The sequence below is a fragment of the Lactuca saligna genome, chromosome 7 (genome assembly GCF_052625555.1).
Source record: "Lactuca saligna cultivar CGN05327 chromosome 7, ASM5262555v1, whole genome shotgun sequence".
Lineage (NCBI taxonomy): Eukaryota > Viridiplantae > Streptophyta > Magnoliopsida > Asterales > Asteraceae > Lactuca > Lactuca saligna.
In genome coordinates this window covers 184,712,636-184,720,159 of record NC_136423.1, presented here as the reverse complement: position 1 = coordinate 184,720,159, position 7,524 = coordinate 184,712,636, and positions in this window count along the sequence as shown.

Below are 7,524 nucleotides of genomic sequence, written 5' to 3'. Positions count from 1 at the left end.
TCGCGGAGTGAGACTTCGAGGGCGGAGTCTAGTTCTAGTGGGGGAGAGTTGTAACAGCCCGGAATTTCAGGTATTGCTTTAAGCTATTTTTGGGGCATATTTAGGAGGGGACTCGGCGAGTTGGTGCCTGACTCGCCGAGTAGGACCACGGTCTCGGACACAGATTCGCGAATGGACTCGACGAGTCCATTAGGGACTCGGCGAGTCGACGCTGTTCAGCGGAAACCCTAGCCGTTTTGATTATGGATCGTATATAATGTCTTTAGGGCCGTCATGTCTCGTCTTTTGGCCGATTGAAGATAACCTAAACGGCTGTGGGCATCTGGAGCAAGGGTGAAGGCTAGTGAAAGCTTGAAGAGGTTATTAGGCAAGGAGAGGCAAGGTGGTGATCAAAGGAGGATCAAGGGGTTGAGCTCTGAAGGTTGGGGACACAGGGAGCACGTTTTCCAGGTAATCCTCGGATCATTTCTGTAGTTTTGGTATTGTACACGAATCTAGGGTTTAGGAAACCCATTTAAGGATTTGATAGATTATAGTGTTGTTACAAGTGTTTAAATCCCAGTAATAGTATTTGTAAAGGTCCAGGAAGTCCCATATCTATATATTACGGAATCATGCGAATTACAGGAGGCAGTTGATTGACTGCATGGCGAGGACTCGCCGAGTCCAATGATCAGACTCGGCGAGTAGCTTGAAGATTCACTAGGACTCGCCGAGTTGTTCTTCAGACTCGGCGAGTAGCTTGAAGACTTACTGGGACTCGTCGAGTTGTTCTTTAGACTCGGCGAGTGGAGTCGGGGTGTCTAGACTCGCCGAGTCGCCTTTGCACTCGACGAGTCCGGTCAAGTTGACCGTTGACCTGTATGTAATTTCGTAGGGTCAGTTGTCTTGTTTGATAAGATCATTAATAAAGGTATGTGGTATTATAGGGAGCCTGCAGATTAGCGAATCGAGTGCGAATAGCTCCAAGGGTTTATAGCTTGCATACTACGAGGTGAGTTTTCTCACTATACTTCACCCGGAAGGGTTTGTCTGTGGGACCGGAAGGTCGTATGTGATATATGTGATTTATACTATAACTGGAAAGGTAGATGCTATACATGCTATGTATGTTTAACCGGGCCGGAAGGCAATATGTTATGTGATAGCAGGAACAGGTATGATGTATGATATATGTGCTATGTGTGTTATGTTATATGTGCTATGCTTTGTAAATGTTATGGGCCGGAAGGCAATATACTATGGGCCGGAAGGCAATATAATACAGGCCGGAAGGCGATATGTAATGGGCCGGAAGGCAATGTTATATGGACCGGAAGGTCAGGGCCTGGAAAGGCGTATGTGTGTAAGTTGTATACTGGGGAAACTCACTAAGCATTTATGCTTACTAGTTGTGTTTATGTGTTTCAGGTACTAGTGATGACCGTGGGAAGGTGCCGGCGTGACACGTACACACTGCCATGGTTGGAGATCTTGGGGATTCGTTATTTGTATTTTGAAATGAACTTGGAATAAATACTTTTGTCGCATAATGATGTTTTATTTTAAATGAAAATTTTATTTGAAAATTTGAGTTGTTACAAACCTTATACCCCCTCCCCCCTTATAGACCGGCTTCGTGAATGAGGCGTACTAGCGGTAAGACTGACTTTACTCTTATACATATATATATATATATATATATATATATATATATATATATATATATATATATATATATATATTATTAACTTATAGTATTATAAAGTATAAGGGTTGAATTTTAACTTTTAAAATTCTAAGGGCTAACTTGGAATTAAAGTATTCATAAGAGAAAACGTTTCAAACTCCAAAACTTGAGGGCAAGTTTTTGAAACTATTCAAAACTAATTAATTCCATAACTTATGTTTTTAAAGTAGTTTTAATCCAAAAACTCTTCAAGTTCCATAACTTGAGGACAAGTTATGGAAGACTTTAAACTAATAAAAGAATTAACTTTTCTTTATAACTTATGGAATTAATTAAGGTTACACTTTTTTTTATTATTATTTAATGAAGAGACTCTTGGTCCTCCATAACTTGAGGACAAGTTATGGACTCATAAAACCCTTTAATTAGAACTACACTCTTCATTTTTGTAACCTTTGCCAACTTTTATGAGTTTTATGAAACTTAAATGTGACTTTTCATATAACTTGAGGACAAGTTACAAAAACACATTTTAGAATCAACTCTTAGATTAATTTGGATTGAAAACAACTATTTCACTCAACTTTTTCTATTAATCTAAGCAACTCATAAGAACAAGATAATTCAAATCAAACTTTTTCGTGTAATTAGTCTAAACCTTAAACTAATACAAAACATGAATCTATTGACAATTATCTTTGAAATTGGATTAGCATGAACATTACCACATCAAAAACAAGTTTATAAGTCCAAAAACATCTTAGGGTAATGTTCGTAGTCCAATTCCAGCCAAAAAAGTCGAATTTATGCTGTCTGGGGGTCCAACTCGGCGATTTGGATGCATTTTGTCTTGGACTCGGTGAGTCCATTCATGGACTCGGCGAGTCTGCTAGGCAGACAACATCAAAACTCAATTTTCCAGCTTCTTTTGCAAGTATAACAAGAAAACAAGCCTAGGCTCTGATACCACTGTTGGGTTTTGAGCATCCTAACACTCCTATGGTGTATATGCAACCCTATAAACCTTGGATCTATGTTTTCTCTATTATACATGCAAATAAGAACTTTCCAAGGCTTTAATCCTAACGAGCATATTATGAAGTTCTTATACTACAAAGTACTAATTAGATGACATACCTTTTGATGTAGCTTGATGTCTTCAAGCTTTAAGAGCTTAGCCCCAATAGTGTGGAAGCCTCAAGTGGAATCACAAATCACCAAAACACCTTGGAAGACTTTAGAGATTATGGATACTTGGTTCTCTCTAGTGAAATCGGCTAGCCCTTCTTAGTGTACCACATTAGTGCCAATTTCACCAACCAAGGACATCTTTATATAATATGGAGACTAGGGTTAAACCCATGACCTTTCATTTCATATTATCCATGGGTTAAACACTCCATGGACTATCCATGAAAGCTTAGCCCAACCTAAATGAACTTGGCCCATTCCATATATATAAGAGTCCATATTTAATTAGTTCATTTTGATCACTTAATTAATTCTAAATTAATTCTTGATCAATACTAATTAAATAATATGATTCCATATTAATATATTAGAACTTATAATATATTAATATTAATCATAAATATACTATTCTCAAAAGACTATCCATATAAATTGTGTTGGTGAAGTGCAACCCAAATGGACCATGCTGGATAAGGTCAAGTACATACCAAATATAGTTATGGACTTAGACATTAATCCAAAAACTATGGGCATTCATTCACCTACGAGGGATGCTCTATGAAAGCATCAAATGTGGACGTAACCATTAATCGTGGTGAACAAGTGAACCAATCCACTCATGAGAAGATTTTTGTCACACCACCCGGAGTGTCGACTATCGAATCAGTTTCTGAGGAGGTTCGCACTTCAGGCATCCATGCGAACATATCTCATATGGACGAAAAGTTAACATGGGTGAAGGAGTGTCGAATATCGAAGCCCGAGGTAATCCTACTTTATGTTACACCGTAAATTTTCATACAAAATTTTTGTTTTTAAAATCACATACATATCATCAACACATGTCACAAAATCTCAATATATCAATTATCAAAAACACGTGTTCTTAATTATTTATATAAAATCCAGGAACCTCGAACACAACTCCATCTCGTGTGTACAATCAAGACGACACCTTCCCGTGATCCTGAGAAGTACCTGAAACACATGAAACATAACACGGTAAGCAAGAAGCTTAGTGAGTTCCACAAAATACCACATACAACTCATTAGCCACTCGAGGATATAACTCTATAAGACCCTCTTGGTCAATGTGTCTCAGTGGGACCCTCCAGTCCGACAGCTCGTTGGACCCTCTGTCTGGTCTATCCTATTGGAACCTCTAGTCCGGTCTGATTGAGAACCCTCTGGCCTCATAGTTCGTTGGACCCTCCGGTCTGGTCTAAGCAATAGATAATATAGCATACAATACATATCACACGACATGTATAACTCAAGCAAAAACATAAGACCCTCTGGTCCTAGCTCTGTAAACTCATAATAATACACGTCATAAAACACATAGACATAATGTAGGATATCATAATACCCAAATAAACACATAAGATCAACATATACACATATTACTATAACAGCATAAGTCACAAAGACAGTATGCACGATAAACATAACACATTATAAACGAATAAGACCCTCCGTTCGATAATGTACTAAGACCCTCCGGTCTATATGTACTGAGACCATCCGGTCAATAATGCACTAAGACCCTCCAACCAATAGTGTAAATAAGACTCTCCGATCACACAAAAATCACCACATATCAGTATAGTGAGAAGACTCACCTCGGATGGCGGACAAATCCTATAAATGTTGCTATTGTACTCCGGGTTCTAACACTGAGCCAAACCCACAACTAACCCCATTAGAATCTACGACCAAACCTTAACACATTAGGTCTAAATATGGTCCACCAATCCGGTCCAGAAATAACCTAAGCCCAATGGGCCCACCAAGGCCCAATACCAAATGGGTCCACAAGAGTCCACTAATGGCCCAACTATGGCCCAATTTTCCAAATTAGGCCCAAAACTCATATGGGCCTTACCTTGAAACCCATCTAAATATTCTAGTCCACATGATTATTCTTGGATGGCCCATTAGTAGCCCAGTCACCAAAGCCCAATACAAGGCCCAAGCAAAATTAGGGTTTTCACATAAAATGACAATTAGGGTTAAGTGTTTCTCACTTAACCTATTAAGGACTTAACCCATTAAGTCCATCACCCACTATGCCATTCACATAATGAAGTCAGACATAATTCACAATATCAATCTAACAGTCTAATCGTGGGTCCCGGTAACAAACCCAAAATTAGGGTTTTCTAAACCCTAATTAGGGTTTCTAGCCTAATCACAAAGCATCCCAGTCCAAGATTAAGCATTTGGGCCGATTTGGGTTCTCCATGCCAAGAACCACCCACTACCACCTCAGGTAGTGGTGGTTAGTGGCGGCTCACGGCAGCCACCACCACTTCACTGTGGTGGTGGTGGGTTTTCCTGCCACAAAAACACGCATACAACCTCCAATTTATAGAAAATTGTGAAAACATTAGAGCATACACTTATACACACCCACATCCACCTCCCATGGCGGCTGTTGGCAACGGAGGGTGGCAGAAAACGATAATGAGTGGCAGCCACCACCTCACGGTGGTGATGGTGGCGTCTCTTTTGATTTTCAACCGAGCAAACCCATAAACACGCTCACAGGTGCGATCCAAACACTCAAACACATCCAACTCAGCCTCATGGGCGGCAGATGACAATTGAAACATAAAAATGGCGACCTAAGGCCACCGGCGATCACTGTCGTTGTTCACGACGCCGCAACTCACAACAAGAACAAAAGGGAGAGAAGGTGGGTGGTGCTGAGACTTACCGATAGCTTCCCCTTCGCACACGCCCAACACAGTTACGAATTGAAGCATCCCAATCGGTCTCGGTGGTTCCTTCAACTGCCACGATGTCTCCAACATAAGGGTTGCGTTCTTGGTGGCAAAGCGGTGGCTGGCGGAGAGTGGTGCCCCATCACGACAGGAGCAGCGACTGGAGGTGATACAACTGATGGTGGCGGCCAATGGAACAAATATTTAGGGTTAGGGTTACCGATTGCTTAAACTTGAAGCGGGAAAGAAGGTAGTTCGAGTCTAAACTCGTTCTCAATCAAACATCCATCCATTTTTTACAAGTTGGCCCTTAATCCACCAACACTTCTCAATATAACCCCCATATTAACCATTCAACCCCTAAGCCTTCAAATCCTTTCAATTTAAGTTCATTAATTACCAAACACACCCCAACTTCTGAAACCCTTTTCAAATTAAATCTAAAACTTACATTTTAACCCCCGAGATCCAAAATTATATCAATTGGCTCACCAAAACCATCACCCCGCTTAATATTATTGACTTATGGACTACTATTCATTTATAACTCTTTATCTACTTATTTATTTAATAAATGGGATGTTACACTTTATTTATATCCTCATCTTTCGACACATCTGGTGTTGAAGCTACTGTTTCTTTACCTCCATTTCATCTTCCTGTTTCATCTATAATACCTACTTCAACATATTCACCTACTTTTGATAACATCTTACAACAACCCATCACCTTGTAATTTCCATCACAATCCACTGATGGTCCCATAACTTTTCATGATGGTGAATTTATGGGTACTTTTGCTGATATAGAATTCGATCCCGAGGAAGAAAACATACTAGACCATATGTTGATGTCTGGGAAGCAGTTTAAGGTTCTTAACAGGAAGATTAGCTCGCTTTTACACCTTCAAGCTGATACAGGGGTTCGCAATATGGTTTCTGGGATAGATGTTGATGTCATGCTTAAGTTACAGACTAAGCTTGATCAAATGGATAAGCGCAATGAGTTTCGAATCAAAGCTCAATCTGAATCGTTTAATGGTGAATTAAAGGAGTTGCCATAACTAGTTTTCTAACAGCAGCTGAACAAATATCGGATCTTCATTATAAAATACTCAGTCCTCCCCCACACAGGGTTCGACCCATCACCAATTGGCATACCCACAATCTACTACACAGACTGATTCATCGGTTACATCACCCTCAACCCTTGGAACGTACCACGTAATCACATCACTGATCTTCCTATGGAAGCCAAGTAACTCCAAATATCTCGTAACTCAGAAAAAAATCTCAGAATCCTCTAGATGTGACTGCCTCTAGTCATCTCGAAGCCTCAGACTGTCACACTGCTGGATACCGTAACTATTCCGAAATAATCCTGACTCTCGGTCCCGAAATAATTCACTGTCAGACACCTCGTATCCGACTCCTCGACCATCCTCCCAATACGGGAAACATCATCAAAGCGTGAGACCTCATTTTCATGGCTGATACACAGCATAACAACGAGGGCCACTGCCTTAGTATACTCATGTTGATCACTTGGAACTGCTGCTAAAAATATGCATGACTTGACTAAGGCATCTCTTTGTCCTCATCTCAGTCTCCACTAATAGTTCTCTCGTGGCATAAGGAATACCTCATACCAAACACACTACCTAAATACTCTGGTGAAAAGGTTGCAAACCTACGCTACTCCACGAGGTTTACCTCAAACTTTGAAACCGAAAGCTCAATATCTCGTTTTGTTTCTCGCAGGAAATGCGAACCGCGCAAATCTTGTCACAGAAAGTGACATCTCAACTATCAGTCGATTGTTCAACTCAGATCGCAATTCTCCATAAAATCTCGTCTTTACTCATCCCTGTGTCTTGCGACTCCATCTGGCATCTCACCACTAAATCTCTTAGAAACTAACTCGATTCGTTCTCCCGGT